This window comes from Erythrolamprus reginae, chromosome 1 (genome assembly GCF_031021105.1).
Source record: "Erythrolamprus reginae isolate rEryReg1 chromosome 1, rEryReg1.hap1, whole genome shotgun sequence".
NCBI classification, from domain to species: Eukaryota; Metazoa; Chordata; class Lepidosauria; order Squamata; family Dipsadidae; genus Erythrolamprus; species Erythrolamprus reginae.
Genome location: NC_091950.1, coordinates 175769510 through 175786481, shown reverse-complemented (window position 1 = coordinate 175786481; position 16972 = coordinate 175769510). Strand labels below are relative to the sequence as shown.

Genomic DNA, 16972 nt, shown 5'->3' with positions numbered 1-16972 from the left:
CAACAGTGACCTGGATGAATTTATAGTGTTAACTATACAGTATTTGGATTATTCTGTGTTATTATTATTTATTACTATTACTATACTAAGTCTCATTATCAAATCTCTTTATGCCCACCTTTGCCATCAGATTATTAGATCCTCCTTATTTATGAGTTTCAAGTTATGCTTAATATTTTCTGAACAAAGAGACTAAACCAACTTTAAGGAACATATTTGTACTTTGCCTTGTTTAAAAGTCTTTACCTCTATTTACAATCATATATCAGATGGGAACTAGTCATCAAATGAAATGTCCTGATTTCCTGTAGAAAACATAACAGTTGCATTAAAATCGCAGTGCTTCCTGAAATCTGAGATTACTCAAATAATGTATCACTGTCAAAATGTTATCACTGAGGTTTTGCACAAATTATGACACATTTCAGTTTGTGTACAATCAGATGAACAGTAACATATATCAGGGAAGCCAGATACAAATCAATTCTTTGAATGGAATTGCAAAATGCCAAATAAGTAGTCACCCTAATCTTTTAAAAATTTAATATTGACAAGAACTAGACATTTATAGTTATAAATAACTTTAAAATGAAAAGCTGCACCAGAATCAGACACATGCAGTACAGACTATTCAGATAGGCCTTAGACTGTTCAACACATAATGCCAGGATGTATAATGCAAGCAGGAACAGCATACACTGAATGGCACAACCAAGTGATTGGCATTATATTTACCAACATCTGCACAGAGTATGAGCTAAGCCCTTAATGGTGAACTATGTCACACATGCAACAGGTGGCACATGGAGCCATATCTGCAGGTATATGGGCCGTTGCCCTAGCTTAGATCCAGCACATGTACATGCATTGGCCAGCTGATTTTTCACTGGCCCTGATGTAGACTTCTCCCCTCCCAGGAGTCTCCACCCAAGCCATTTTGGATGCCAGGTAAATACAGGGCTTATGTGGAGGTTCTGGGAGGGTGGTTTTGGCCTCTGGAGGGCCTCTGGGGGTGGGAGAGGCCATTTTTGCCTAAGAAAACCTCTCGAGCCTGAGGAGGGCAAAAAACAGGCCTACCAGGCCCACCAGAAGTTGGGAAATGGGCCTTTTTCCAGCCTCCAGAGAGACCTAGTGGGCCCTAAACAAGGTGTGTGTGGGGTCATGTTCATATGCATTGGGGGGGTTTGCATGTGCATTTGCAGGGGGCATTGGGGGGTTCCCACACACATGCATGGGCACAGAGATGGGCGGTATTTATGTGGGTACACGCTAGTGTGTAGCAGGAGAAAACTACTTATTGCCAATAAGGGAGCAGAGACCATGAGGAGATAGAGTAACTCAGATTTATTGCATGCGGTACAGAAGAAATGCACGCTTTCGGCACCTGAGGAAAAAAAGGTTTGTCATTACTGGAGTAAGCCTTCCCATATCAAATGGGAGTTCTCACAGAAGACCATGCAGAAGAAGAAGGTTAAAATTCTTTGGGACTTCCAGATACAGATGGAAAGGCAGGTACTGGCCAATCCACCAGACCTTATGGTAGTAGACAAGGGAAAATAGCAGTGGCGATAGATGTAGGATGCCAAATGACAGTAACATCAGGAAGAAGGATCATAGAAAGCTGGAAACACACCAAGACCTGAAGAAGAATTAGAGGTGATACGGAAAGCCATGGCCAAAGTAGACCCAGTGGTGACCCCACTTGAGGCTTTGACTCCTAAAGAGTAGCTCCAACAGATCACAGAACAAACATCAGAACTCTCTATCCAGGAGAGTGCAGTGCTAGGAAAACCTCAGGAGAAAGTATTATTCTGGTAATGTATTGAAATAAATACCTTCCAAAATGTTGACTAGACTTAAACATGGTTCAATAATATGATGAAATCTTACTAAGTTTATTTGACCTCCATTCTCTCAAAATTTGAAAAATCCATAGAAGCTTATATTTCTTTATTTTTGTAGTTATTTTATACTCCCGCCCCCAAAAAATCCCCTACCCCACCTTTATTATTTTTATAAATGTCTCAAAATGGCAGACATATCCAACACACTTTCCTCCTCCTATTTTTCCCACAACAAACCGGTGAGTGACTTGGCCTGAGAAAAAGTGACAGTCCCAAAGTCCCCCAGTGGGCTTTCATGAGTAAAGGAGGACTAGAATTTGTTTAGTTTCTAGCTTGCTATCTTAACCACTAGACCTAACTGGCTCTCATTTTAAACTGGGTTTTTGTGCTTTTGAGTTTTTTTGGTCATTCATCTTGAAGAGAAAAAACAACCTATAAATCAAATTTAAAATGTATCAGGCCAGACCCTGTTAAATATATGCTAATTCCTTGATAACCCTAACCCACATGATAGTATTGCTAATAACTATATAATTATAATTACAATTAAAAATAATTACAGTTGTGTAAAGATGTGATCTCTGTAAAGGTTTAATTTCACATGCTAGTAAAATAATGCTCGGGATCATCCAACGCAGATTGAAGGTTTCATGGAAAGGGAGATACCAGATGTTCAAGCCGGTTTTAGAAAAGGCAAAGGAATAAAAGAAAATACTGTTGATGCTTGCTGGATAATCAAGAACGTCAAAGAAAGAAATCTGTACATGCTTCATTGATTACAGAAATGCCTTTGATTTGATTAATCATAGCAGGTTGTGGAATATCCTTAGAGAAATGGAAATCCTGGATCATCTCATTATCCTCATGCAACACCTACACAAAGAACAGTATGTCATAGTCCAAACTGGAGAGAAGTCAGCAAAGGTGTAAGAGAAGGCTCCATATGCTGTTGTTCCTTCAATTTATATACAGTATTGGTTATTTATTGAGGAAAACTGTTTTGAATAAAAAATATTGCCTGGTTTTAAAATTGGAAGAATAAAGATTGTATAAAGCAGTGATGGCGAATCTTTTTTTTCTCAGGTGTCAAAAGAGCGTGGGCGTGTGCTATCATGCATGTGCAAGTGCCCACACCCATAATTCAATGCCTGGGTAGGGCAAAAATAGCTTCCACCACCCCCAGAGGCTGGCAATGGCCTGTTTCTCTTTTTTAAATAATAGTTTTTATTGAATTTCTTCATTAAAAAATATATAACAAACAAGAAAAAACAATACAATACACAAATACACATATAAAAATAAAGAAAAAACGAATCACAACAAACACTTAAGAACAATATATTGACATACTTATGATTTGTACTTTGTGAGGAGAAAAAACTAAATCATTCTCTATTACTATTATCAATGAAATTTATATCTATTCCGTGGAATTAATATATAATATTTCTTTCATCAGGCATTGAATATTCGGTGTTCGATTATTTATGTTGGTTATTGTTATCTTGCCCATAAATTTAATATTTTCTTACCGCCTCATGTTAAGTTTGTGTTAAATATTTAATATCTTTAAAATATTGTTTCTATAGGTATATTACAAATATATAAGTAATCAAATTAATTGTGATTTCCAAAAAGACAATAAAAAGAAAGATAAATTTAAATGATGTATTATTACATATATTATGGTTTTAGTTTTCTTTTCTTTTTGCAAACCCATCATAGAAATAATTCCAAATTTTATAATAGTCGTTGTCTTCTTTATTTCTTAATTTTAGCGTTAGTGCATCTGCTTCTGCACAATCAAATATTTTCTTGAGGATCTAGTGGGCCAGAAGTATTTTGCCCTCCCTATACTCCAAAGGCTTCCCTGGAGCCGGAGGAAGTTAAAAACACCCTCCCCCATCCCCCTGGAGGCTCTCTGGAAGCCAAAAATGCCCTCTAAGAGCCTCTGTGTGAGCCGAAAATTAGCTGGCCAGCACACACATGCATGTTAGAGCTGAGCTAGGGCAACTGCTTGTGTGCCAGCAGATATGGCTCTGCGTGCCACCTCTGGCACACATGCCATAGGTTCGCCATCACTGGTCTAAAGAATGTGGATGACACTAATTTGACAGTCAAAAATGCAAGTGATATGGAAGTTCTAGTAATGTAAATCAAGGAGTACAAACTAGGATTAAATATAAATAAGATCAAACAGTTTTAATAAGTACCGTAGTTCAGCAATCAGACTAAGATTGACAATGCAGTTACTAAAGTAATAAATATGGCATTTTAAAATTAGTTATCAATGGCTGCTTCTTTAATTTCTCTGAATTCTCCCATATCATAAAATTAGTTATCAATGGTAAAGGAACTAGTCACCAAGAAATACCCTACAGACTAGCACTTAATAGAATAGCCATGAAGGTCTTGGAAAAGATATTCAGATGCCAAGATGTACCTATAATTCAGAATTATGCAGGCCGTTGTTTTCCTCTACTGAAATGAAAGCTGAACTTTGAGGAAGCAGGATAGAAAGACTATTGATATTTTTGATGTGATGAAGAAAACGAATGTGAATACAGTGATCCCTCGATTATCGCGAGGGTTCCGTTCCAAGACCCCTCGCGATAATCTATTTTTCGCGATATAGTGGTGCGGAAGTAAAAACACCATCTGCGCATGCGCGCCCTTTTTTTCCATGGCCACGCATGCGCAGATGGTGTTTTTACTTCCGCACCTGGGAAGACCCAGGGAAGGTTCCTTCGGCCGCCTTCGCGCCGCAGCAGCAAGGAGCCGAAGATCGGGGTTTCCCCTTTGCGTGGGCGGCGGGGAAGACCCAGGGAAGGTTCCTTCGGCCGCCCAGCAGCTGATCTGCTCGGCAGCGCCGCAGCAGCGAGGAGCCGAAGATCCGGGTTTCCCCGCCGCCCACGCAAAGGGGAAACCCGGATCTTCGGCTCCTCGCTGCTGCAGCGCTGCCGAGCAGATCAGCTGCTGGGCGGCCGAAGGAACCTTCCCTGGGTCTTCCCCGCCGCCCACGCGCCGCTCGAGAGTAAGAGGGGGAGAGATAGAGAAAGAGAGAGAAGGAAAGAAAGAGATGAGAGAGGGAGGAAGAGAGTGTGAGAGAGGAAGAAGCAAGATAGAGAAAGAGAGAGAGAAAGAAAGATGAGAAAGAAAGAGAGTGACGTCATCGGGTGGGAAAATATTTTTAATTAATATTTTTTGAAAAATCGCGATATAGCGTTTCGCGAAGATCGAGATCACGAAAATCGAGGGATCACTGTACCATGGATAGCTAAGAAAGGAAACAAATGAACAGAACAAATCAGTCCAGGCTTTTCACTGGAGCCACAGACACTTCTAATGAAGTCTGGGATTTAAGTAATACTTTTGGCACAAAGCAAAGTTTTTCATGCATCTTGGGAAAATGTTTAATATTCTTCTTTGACATCATTTTGTCTCTTTTTCAGACACATACCATACATGACGAAATTATCATATCTGGCAATGACTCAGTTCCCTTGAGAAGTCTACAATGCTGGGAAAGTAGGAGGAAAAATAAGATGATGACCAACAGCAAGGTGGAAGGATTTGATTACAGCAGCAATCCAGGTTGGAAGACTTGAAGTGAAGGAGAATTCATTCCAGAGGTAGTATATTTTGGTGCTTGCTAGGAGTCAACACCGATGTGGTGGCACATAATCAAATCAAATATTTGATAGAGCACTACAATCTGATTTAAGCAAATCGACACTTAGCATTTATTCAAGGTTCAATCCAGCCAAGACTCAATAAAACAATTTCTGGGGCACTTACTACATGCCTACACCTAGTTGGCATTTCTCTCTTGGTTTGTTTATTTGGTTCTGTGTTTTTTGCTTAGTCGACATGCTGCATTGAATTGTTCCTTTGATCTGACATGATGAAGCTCCAAAAAGTGGTGCTGTTTCACAAAGACTGAACACTAATTACATACCCAGGTACAAGGGTTACACCCAGGAGATAAACTACTGACACACTTCTAATGAAGTCTGGGATTTAAGTCATACTTTTGGCACAAAGCAAAGTTTTTCATGTATCTTGGGGAAATGTTTAATATTCTTCTTTGACATCATTTTGTATCTTTTTCAGACACATACCATATATTTTCCCTATCATAATTTCTAAAACTTCAGTTTCTATGGCAGATTTTCTATGTGGCATAAGGGAAGGATGTACGTAGAAATGCATAATATTGGGATACTGGCCAAAGCATTTTATCAAGTGAATCATAACAAAGGCACGAGATTGTGTAATCATATTGACTTGTGGGAATCAACAAGGAACCCATTTTCAAAAGGATTGATTTAGAGATAAGCATTTCTCCAGCACTGTATAAAATACTTGCAATTTATTTTCTTACATCCAGATGTTACTTTGCTCATGTATCATATTTGATTTATAGTTTGCCTCCAAGATTTTTGTTTCAAAATAAAACGACCCTCCTAATAAATGTATGAGTCACTTTCAAATGCAAAGACAACCAACTCCTCCCTACATTCATGAAATTCATGTGTTCAATCCTAAACATCCGATAAAGCTGGTCCCTTCCAGGTTTTCATGCTCCCAGAAGGAATGTTAACATTTCCTTTTCATTAACTAAGAAGATTTACTTCTAATCTGTCACTTTGAAGTAACTTCTGCTTTGATTTATGCAGAGCAGATGCTACTGTAGAGTCTTTTTTAAAACCCACTGAGCTTGAAAGACTAATGGGTAGACATCTCTAAGGGATCTTATTCAACCAACATATTGTATGTGTCTTAAAAAATGGAAAAAATAACCAGCTCAAAAACCATAGCTTTCAGAAATCATAGTATAGTTGAGATGTATCATAAACTGGTATGATTTTTTTGTTTTCTTTTTCAATATAATGGGCAATTTATTGGGTTTTAATGTAAACCATGGCTAGCATGATGCATAAATTAGCCAATTCCGGAAGCTGTGCTCCAGAGGTTTTCTTCTTTCTTGAGCCATCCTTTGGCTCTATTTGTTTCTGCTTATTTTTGTCCACTGAAGTGAAAAACTAACTGGAAGTATGATGGGATCATCACGAATATATCCAAATTTTAACTTCCACTATTATATTTAACTGCATTTTAAATGATCTAATAGTTATTTCAAATACAGTGATCCCTCTATTATCGCGAGGGTTCCGTTCCAAGACCCCTTGCGATAATCGATTTTTCGCGATGTAGGCTTGCGGAAGTAAAAACACCATCTGCGCATGCGCGCCCTTTTTTTCTATGGCCGCGCATGCATAGATGGTGGAGTTTGCGTTCCCCACCACCCACGCAAAGGGGAAACCCCGATTCGGCTCCTCGCTGCTGCTGCGCTACCGAGCAGATCAGCTGCTGGGCGGCCGAAGGAACCTTCCCTGGGTCTTCCCGGCCACCCACGCAAAGGGGAAACCCCGGCTCCTCGCTGATGCCCACCGCTCGCCCGCCCGCCAGCAAGAGGGGGAAGACCCAGGGAAGGTTCCTTCGGCCGCCCAGCAGCTGATCTGCTCGGTGCAGCAGCAGCGAGCAGACAAAGATCGGGGTTTCCCAGCCGCCCACGCAAAGGGGAAACCCCGGCTCCTCGCTGATGCCCGCCGCCCACCGCCCGCCGCCCGCCAGCAAGAGGGGGAGAGATAGAGAAAGAGAGAGAAGGAAAGAAAGAGATGAGAGAGGGAGGAAGAGAGTGTGAGAGAGGAAGAAGCAAGATAGAGAAAGAGAGAGAGAAAGAAAGATGAGAAAGGAAGGAAGAGAGTGACATCATCGGGTGGGAAAAATCGCGATATAGCGTTTCGCGAAGATCGAGATCGTGAAAATCGAGGGATCACTGTACTCAATTATTATCCAATGGCACCTTTCTTCAAACATGAGATCTGAGGCAATTGCTTCCTTGTTTAAAAAAAACAAAAACAAAGCCAGTCTGATCTAATGGTTAATATTATGAATTCAGGTCCCATCTTAGCCATGAAAGCCAGCTAGCTGATTTGGTGACCAGTCACCCTCACTTGTCCAAACCCACTTCACAGGGTTGCTGTGAGGAAATGTTAACCACCTTGAGTTACTTGTAAACATAATAGATGTGGTATACAAATTAAATAAATATGAAAACTATATATGAGTCTTTCCAGTATCAGGTAAATGGATAGGAGAAGGCAAAAAGAATAAAAGATCTTTGAAGGAATCCACTTAATCTTGCTGTCAATTTCCAGAGAGGTTCAGTGGAATATCCAGTGTGGTTCATTATACATATCAAAAAGTCTCCTCATTTTCCCAAGTAAATAAATGTGACAGAGAACTCTACTCTTCCATTTTATCCTGTGGACATTAGCCATGCTGGTTAAGAATTCTGAGAATTGAAGCTCACACATCATAAAATTGCTGAAGCTAGGAAACACTACACTATTTATAAGATGATGAATACCACTGAAAATTGGCTATCTATCTATCCATCCACCCATCCATCCATCCATCCATCCATCCATCTATCTATCTATCTACCTATCTATCCCAAAACCCAAAGCACTGGAGAATCATGAGTAATAATTCTGATTCAGAATTTTTAACTATAGAAAAGAAAAAAAGTAAAAAAGTTCCGGAATGTTATTTTTCAATGGGTTTTTCCAAAACTAAAAAGAAATAAAATGTTAGCTTGACATTATGAATCTAATTTTCTAATTCTGTTTAGTTTTTTAAATAAAGTTTTATTAATTGTCTACTACTACAGTTGATTAATGCTTAATAAACCGTGTTGTCTGGGTTGTTTTGTTTGCTTAACAATACAAATTATGTTTCTAATCTTCCACCCTTTTTCCAGCCATTGATGAAATAAATTCTGTATCTTCTTTCTGTCCAATTTTAATTTAAGTTTGTCCATTTCTGCACAGTCCAATATCTTCTCAATTATCTCTTCATCTAGTGGCATTTCTTTATTTTTCCAATGCTGCACAAATATAATCCTATTTTTTATATATATTTCTACAATTCCATAGTTTGGTAACATCTCATTTTTAATGGTAGCACTTAAAACCAATTCCAGTAAAATCTCAGGTAATAACTGAAACTCCCAAACACATTCAATTTTGCCTCCACTGGAAGTTTTTTAATATTACACATTATTGGTGGTCTTTGAGTTGTCCTAGAAGAAATTATTTTGAACTCCAATCCAACCTATTCATATAAGATACTGTTTGAAATATGGTTGCCCTATTAATTAATTGGCCAAGCTACCTTTTTAAGATCTATACACACAAGCATAATTAAATTCATAGACCTTTTCCGGAATGAAGTTGCAGCCATGGAATTAACTTCACCTGTTGAATTCCAACCTTAATGTGCAAGTGTTAAAGGTACTAAGATCCTAAATTAGGCATTACCTACTTTGAGCAGTGGTAACCAACATCTGTTCACTTTCACATCATTGACTAACACTAATTCTGGTTGTGTTCACACTGAGTCATTGTTTGCTTAGTCATAGTACATCAAATAACTGGCTATGTTAAGTCAAAGCCTAGGATCACATTAAGCTTGGTGTTGTGTAAACTTATTTTGTAAACATATGACACTAAATTAGATTTCCTCAAACTGATGTTCTCCAGATGGGCTGGATTAATGGTTGAGGAGAAAATGGAACACATCTAAGAAGGCGAGATTGAAGCACATCTAGGTTGAACTAGAGATGAACTTTGCTCAAAACCGACATGAAGACAAGTTTCATGTTATAGAAAAGTAAGTCTTTCCTGTCCCAATAGTCCAGGATAAAGCTACCTGGTATAGATGCCAGATGAAGAATTAGGAGGAACAAAGAAGGTGAGGATAGACACACAGTCTAACTAGTCAAAATAATATTGACGCACCTTCTCCACCCTGAAGATGGAATGCAGTTCAATGGATGTGCATTAAAAATTATTTCCAGCCCACTTTACAAGTCCACACACTTCTCACATGCACTCAGAATGAACCCAGGAGAAGGCGTCATGCTGGCTCTCCTTTACCACACCTAGCCTTCGTCCAATGACCTATGTTCTGCACGCAACATGTTAGCTTGGGCCAGCTTTTCCCAAACTAGTTGCAAAGGGAGAGTCGGTGGATGGAAATATAGAGCCTCGGTGGCGCAGTGGTTAGAGTGCAGTACTGCAAGCTACTTCTGCTGATCACCGGCTGCCAGCAGTTCAGCAGATTGAATCTCAGTAGGCTCAAGGTTGACTCAGCCTTCCATCCTTCCGAGGTGAGTAAAATGAGGACTCAAATTGTTGGGGGAAATATGCTTACTCTCTGTAAACCACTTAGAGAGAAAGCACTGTGAAGCGGTATATAAGACTAAGTGTTATTGCTATTACTATTGCTAAATTAGAGTCTTAGACATCAGGAGAGCACCAGGTTAAGGGCAGCAGAACAGTGGAACAGTACCAACTCTACTGAAGCTCAAATACTTTGACCATTTAATGAGAAGGGAGGATTCCTGAGGAAAGACCCTGGTGTTGGGAAGAACTGAAGGCAAAAGGAGGAGGAGATGGCATGGATGAGATGGTTAGATAGTATCACCAACATGGTGGGCACGAAGTTTGGGTAGATTCAGGGAGATAGTGTGGAAATACTTGCCTCCAGAAGTTTCATTTCCTTTTAATGTATGCCGATTAGTGTACATTTAAAGCAACAATAAAGTTACTAAAGTTGCCCTCCGAAAAGCTATGAAAACCTGGCTTTACCAGCAGACCTGGGGCCATTGATCAAATGATGCATCCTCTAGATCTGGCCACAAAAGATAAGCATGGGTTTTTATTATGAGTTTTTAAATTGTCATTCTGTAGAATGCAGTGCTGCAGGCCTAAAAGCTGACTGCTAGATCTGTAGGTCAGTGGTTCAAATCTCATCACCGGCTCAAGGTTGACTCAGCCATCTATCCTTCCAAGGAGGGTAAAATGAGGACCAGGATTGTGGGGGCAATCTGTTAAAAAGTGCTATTGCTAACATGTTGTAAGCCGCCCTGAGTCTAAGGAGAAGGGTGGCATTAAAAATCGAATTAAATAAATAAATAAAATAAATAAGCACACCATTGTGCCCCTGTCCTATTCTCCTATTGTCTTTTTTAATCATTACTTTCTATATTATGTTTATATAAACTACTATCCTATTCTTGATTGACAAAAATAAATAAATAAAATAAAAATAACATAAATCATTGGAGAGGGGAGGCCTGTTCAGCCCACATTCCCTGCCCACAGAGACAAAAATGCTGAGCGAAAAGCAGCTGTCCCAGGCAGCGGTTCCCTCCTCCCTGCTGATCTTCTTCAAGTGGAGATGCCAGAAGACTCAGCCTGGCGCGTGTCCTCCTGCCAAGCAGCTTCCGTGCCTAAGAGGGCTCGGCCTTCATCATTTTACTCATCGGCTCCCGAGACGGAACTCCGTGAAAGTTGGAATTCCCGCCATTTTAAAAACTAAGTTTGCAAAGGTTTCTGCTGCGCCCCCCCCCCTCCCCGCCGCCCCGTCGAAGCCCACCGATCACCTTCTCGAATTCAAGCTCGGAACACCTGAGCCGGAGAGTTCCTTTATCCGGCCGCGGAGCCCCCTAGAGACCCCCAACCGCGAGCAAGGTAGCTTTCCTCGCGAGTTCGCGCCCACTCACCAGCGCTACTTCCGACGCCTCTCCTCAGGCGAGAGCGGCGCCTCAGCGCGGGACCGCAAGCCCTCCGCCGACAGGGCAGGAGCAAGGCGGAGGGCCGTCGAAAGGCGCTCGCCTCGCGCGCTCGCTGGGGCGGGGTTTTTACCTGCCCGGGAGGGAAACCTGCGAGGCGGGTCTCTCTCCTCCCTGACGGAGAAATCCGCGCGCGCTGGAGGAACGGTAGGGGGCACCCACACGCCCCCACCCCCCATTGAGCTCGTCCCGGTCCCAAATTTGAACCGCCTCTGATATATATAAAAAAGGCGTCTTGGACTTCTAAAGAGCTCTTGAGGGAAGCACGGAGGAGTGCGGCAGGAGCGGTCCGCGTCGCCTGAAAAGGCAAGAGGGGTGGAAGGGGAACCAAGCACCCCGAGCGGGAGAGGTCAGAAGCTCCGGCTCTCCGCTTAGCTTGATGGGGTCTAAGGCTAAATGAATCGGGTTAGGGCTCCTGATTTGAGTACTTTAGCTCAGGGGTCCTTTAAGACTTGTGGACTTGGCAACCTTTAAGACTTGTGGACTTCAATTCTCAGAAAGCTGGGGAATTCTGGGAGTTGAAGTACGCAAATCTTTAAAGTTGCCAAGGTTGGAGACACCTGCTTTTAAGCTATTCAGGAGGCGGCTCGAAAAGCCGAACCCAAACCGCCTTTAAGCTCATAGCAGCAGAAGCTGTGTGAGAGAGGAAGAGGATGGAGAAAGAGGGATGGAGAGCGATAGAGAAAAAAACTTACAACAGTGTGCTTAGTGGCCGTTCAAAGTTACAACGTCACTAAAAAAAAGGGTGGCATGTCCAGTAGTGGGTTGCAGCCAGTACAGCCCAATATAGCATCTCGGGGAAGGAAGGAGGGAGATAGATAGATAGATAGATAGATGATAGATAGATAGATAGATAGATAGATAGATAGATAGATAGATAGATAGATAGATAGATAGATAGATAGATAGATAGATAGATAGATAGATAGGAACCCTCACCTGGAGGTGTCCATTTTTCAGACTTAACAATCATTGCAGCATCCCCCATGGTCATGTAATTTATATTTAGATGCTTTGGTAACTGGCTCATATTTTTGACTGTTGCCATGTCCTGAGGCCATGTGATCACCTTTCCCAACATTCTGACAAGCAAAGTCCATGAGGAAACCAGATTCACTTAACAAAGCCATGTTACTAATTCAATAACTTCAGTAGCAAAGAATGTGGTAAAATGGGGAAAACTCACTTAACGAATTTCTGACTTTATAACATATCTGTGGGGCTCAATTGTGGTCATAGGTTGATGTAACGTAGATAGGGAATTAATTAATTAATTGCTGGCTGTCATTACAAGATAGAAGAGCTAGCAGCAAGATTCAAACTTGCTCAGAAAATGGCCATTCCCATAACTCTTTTAAGCTTTCCCTGCAGGAGGAGCTTCTGCCAAACCTGAAAGCTATTTGGCAGAAATGGATCTAATTCAGGGGTGGGAAATTAATTTTGCCATAGGGCCCCATGAGAAATTGGGATGGTTTTAGAGGGCCGGACTAATATAATTAACTCAGTTCTACCCAATACTGTATATTATTAGGTAGAACTGAGTTAATTATATTATTATAAATTATAATTATATATTATATTATATATATAATTATATATTATATATAATTATATTATAATTATTAATTAATTGCCCACCCCTGGTATATAGTATACATATGCTGGTGACAGATGCTAAATGAAAAAAGCTGAAATCATTTGGTCATTATCACTTCCCTATAATTCCAAATTATGAAACATTATGATCCTGGAAAGTTCCTTTATCCAATTTTAAGTTAATCATTCATTCAATTCATATAATGCTACCTGGTTATTTCATTTTTTTAAAAAAATCTGAAGTTGTCTAGTTTCTTTCTACTTCTATTTTAATCTATCAAGGAACTTGTTTGCTTTCCATAAAGGGGGATTCATATTTAATAGTTTTATATTTCCAGAGTAATACCATTTCTCCTTCCTTCCTTCCTTCCTTCCTTCCTTCCTTCCTTCCTTCCTTCCTTCCTTCCTTCCTCCCTCCATTTCTCCTTCCTTCCTTCCTCTCTCCATTTCTCCTTCCTTCCTTCCTCCATTTCTCCTCCCTCCCTCCCTCCATTTCTCCTTCCTTCCTCCCTCCCTCCATTTCTCCTCCCTTCCCTCCCTTCTCTCCTTCCTTCCTTCTTTCCTTCCCTTCCTCCTTCCTTCTCTCCATTCTGTCTTCCAATTCTCTCCCTGCTCCCTAACCTGATTTCCCCCCACTGGGGGTGGGAGAGGTTCCACCGTGAATTCCCAAAGAAGGTTAAGTCAAGTTACGGGAAAGGTGGAGTGGGTGAGGCGAGAGCTCCGGTGTAGGCAGCGCCATCAGCTGAGCAACAGGCACGTGACTGCCGCTTTTTCGCTTTTTGCTTCTGCGCGCAGGTGGCAAGGCCGTCCAACTCCACCATGCAGCTTTTGGAAATGCCGCACGGCTTTTGGTTTTTGCCTGCGTGAGCGTATAGGTTGGATTGACCTCCACGGGCCAGTCACCGACAGCAGGTGGGCTGCATCCGGCCCCCGGGCCTCATCTTGCCCAGGTCTGATCTAGTTAGAAGTTGTTTGCCAGACAAAGGCGGCTTAGACTAGTTAATCTGCTCCATTCTTAATTTATATCTGCTCCTGTTTAACATGTTTTTTCTGGGTTTTCCATTTTCTAATTTGCCATAACCCGCAACTGAACACTGTTGATAATAAAATAGCAACGTCAATATTTTGTAAAACATGAAATAGAAGAAAGCCACTTAATACAACTCTTCAGTGAGAATACAGACAATGTATGATTTTATGCATGCATCTGTGCATTTCTTTATATCATTGGGAGGGGAATCACCCTTGAGTGATAGTGGTACATTAATTTTAAATATACAGTATCTGTACTTGTACATAGAAGTAATGTTGGAAAGAAAAATTAAAAACAGTTTTAGCTATGAAAACCAAAGGCATATTTTAGAAGAAATACATAGCTATAATTGTTCACAAATTTAGTTTTCTTTTGTGAGTTTCCCCTAATTTAAGGATTAGTCCTGGAACACTTGGATTAAATTGTCAACAGGCTGCCACCTAGTGGAAATGTAACAGTCTGTATGGAGCAGTAGAAATTATAGGCACAAGCGGACTAATGAATATTGAACCCAAGCTAAGAATGATGCTGTAAAGCTCCTGATTTTTAAAAAGTATCTCTATTGCTAACATTCATATACAAATGCCTCTGCTTGAATTTTGGAGAGTGATGTTTTATCTGAAAGTTTTGGGTAGGTTTCAATCTCAAAGTTGGTCTAGTGGCTAGGGCAGGAGTAGGCAAAGTTGGCTCTTCTATGACTTGTGAACTTCAATTCCCAGAATTCCTGAGACAATCATGCTAGCTCAGGAATTCTGGGAGTTGAAGTCCACATGTCATAGAAGAGCCAACTTTGCCTACCCCTGGGCTAAGGAATCAGCAAAATGGTAAACTTGAATTTGTCTCACTTTAGGCATGAAAGCCAGCTGGATGACTTTGGGCCAGTCACCTTCCTGCCCAACCTATCTCTCACAGGGTGGTTGTTGCGGGAAAACTGGAAGATATATTATGCACGTTCACCACCTTGAGTTATTTATAAACATCACACTTAACATATATTGGATTGGAGCTCTAGGCAAGCTAGTACTCAAGAGTTCTTTGCCTCTAAACTTTACTCTAACATCCAAATCCCCAAACTGTATCCATACTCAGTTAAATGAACAAGATGTTTGCTCAGCTTAGAGTGAGAAAAATGAACAAGATGTTTGCTCAGCTTAAGAGTGAGAAAAACCCCACACATACAAAAACTGGCTTGTCAAGATTATGGCACTTGAAATATCAGTGTGTGTAGTCAGGAATAAGCAGTGTAAAAATACTGAATGCACCTGCTTAGCTGTTCCGTTTCAAAAGATTTCCCCAGAAGACACCAAGAATACAGGGCTGAGAAGGCAAAAATACCAAAATCGTCACTGCTGTTAAACATAGGCCACAAAAGAGTTTACTTCAATTTTATTTCTACTTAAACAGATGTTGGATGATACATCATGCAGTCTGCGAGTGTATCCATACAATTTGATAAGATAGTATTTTAGAACCAAGATCCAAAGACTTAACTATAGAGAAGGAAGGGGAGTTTTAGGTTTGCTGTTACAGAGCTTAATTCATTACAGCATCTTTTTTGTAATAGTGGAAATTTCCCCAGAGATTGTAACCATCAGAAAAAGGATCCACATTTCATTTTTTTCTAAAACAAGCTATTGTACAGATACATAGGTCCCAGAGAATACACATTTGGAATACACATTACATACATTACAAACTAGACATGTATACTTCTACAGAATGCCTCAACCCCTATTCTTCCTTCACATTGTCCACTATTAAAAGAAGTTTTAAAAAATGACAGACAGAATTATTTAGGTGTAAGACACAATCTTAGAAATAGTTTTGCATGGGTGTCTAAAAAGATAATTATCCTTTGTGTTCTTGGTTCAAAAAGGCATGATAGGAAACCATAACAGATTGCTTTCCAATAAGGCATCATCCCACAATTCTGCTGTGAACAGATTATTTCAAAAACATGTTCATATTCTTGCCTCAAACCATGAAGGCTTAAGGGACAATTCACCACTAGTAAACTACATCTTACACTGCACAACCTGTTTTTCAACACAGCCTATGATGATGGTATAGAGACTCAGAGAACCCTCAAAAATTGCAGTAGTCCTTTGTGGAATAAACCTAATAAACAAGATATATATTTGCTATATGAAAGAGAAGCTTTGGGGCTGTGTTGTTTTTTAATAAAGGAAGTACTGGTACTTTCATTTATAAATGAAATAACAAAATATGTTATTGTGTGCTCTTTTTCATTGACTAGGGGAACTGATTTTTAAAAGCCAGCTTTTAGATATTAGTAGAGTTTACATTATGTCACGCTAATTAATTCAAAACAATCCATTCTTAAACTTAATTCAGCAGAATATAGTAAGTGTGATCAGAATCTTTCTATTGTCTCAGTGGCAAAAGGCTAAATTAAAAAGTTAGCCAAAGGATGTACATAAATAAAAATGAGAACTATAAAGAATGATTGAAATTAGAAACAAGCTTCACTTTCAGTCAGAAAATTCTATAAGTACATAACATAGCTTTTGAGTCTTCAAGAATTGAACTCAAAACCTTCCTATCATTTAAAGAATGCCAGTCAAACTGTAAGTATAAAAGAAGCAGACAGGAAAATGACTTTTTAAAGAGTAAATCAAATCTCTGGCATTTTGGAAGTAATATAAACATACTGTAATATTAGCATCAAAAACGTAAAAGAATGGCTTAGAAATATCACACAAAACAATTCTAGCAGCAGTGAGTCAATAACATAAAAAAAGTGTGTGGCTCATTTTCAAAATACATCCCTAA

At 40.1% G+C, this 16972-nt stretch overlaps 1 protein-coding gene across 1 annotated transcript in view; it reads right to left on the bottom strand.

The window, feature by feature from the left end:
- LYPD6B (LY6/PLAUR domain containing 6B) overlaps positions 1 to 11739 on the bottom strand; it is a 110320-nt gene extending 98581 nt beyond the window's left edge. Inside the window, exon 1 of the mRNA XM_070737096.1 lies at positions 11482 to 11739. The gene's annotated coding sequence lies outside the window, so the exon portion shown is untranslated. The remainder of the gene's footprint in view (positions 1 to 11481) is intronic.
- Positions 11740 to 16972: the final 5233 nt, after the last annotated feature.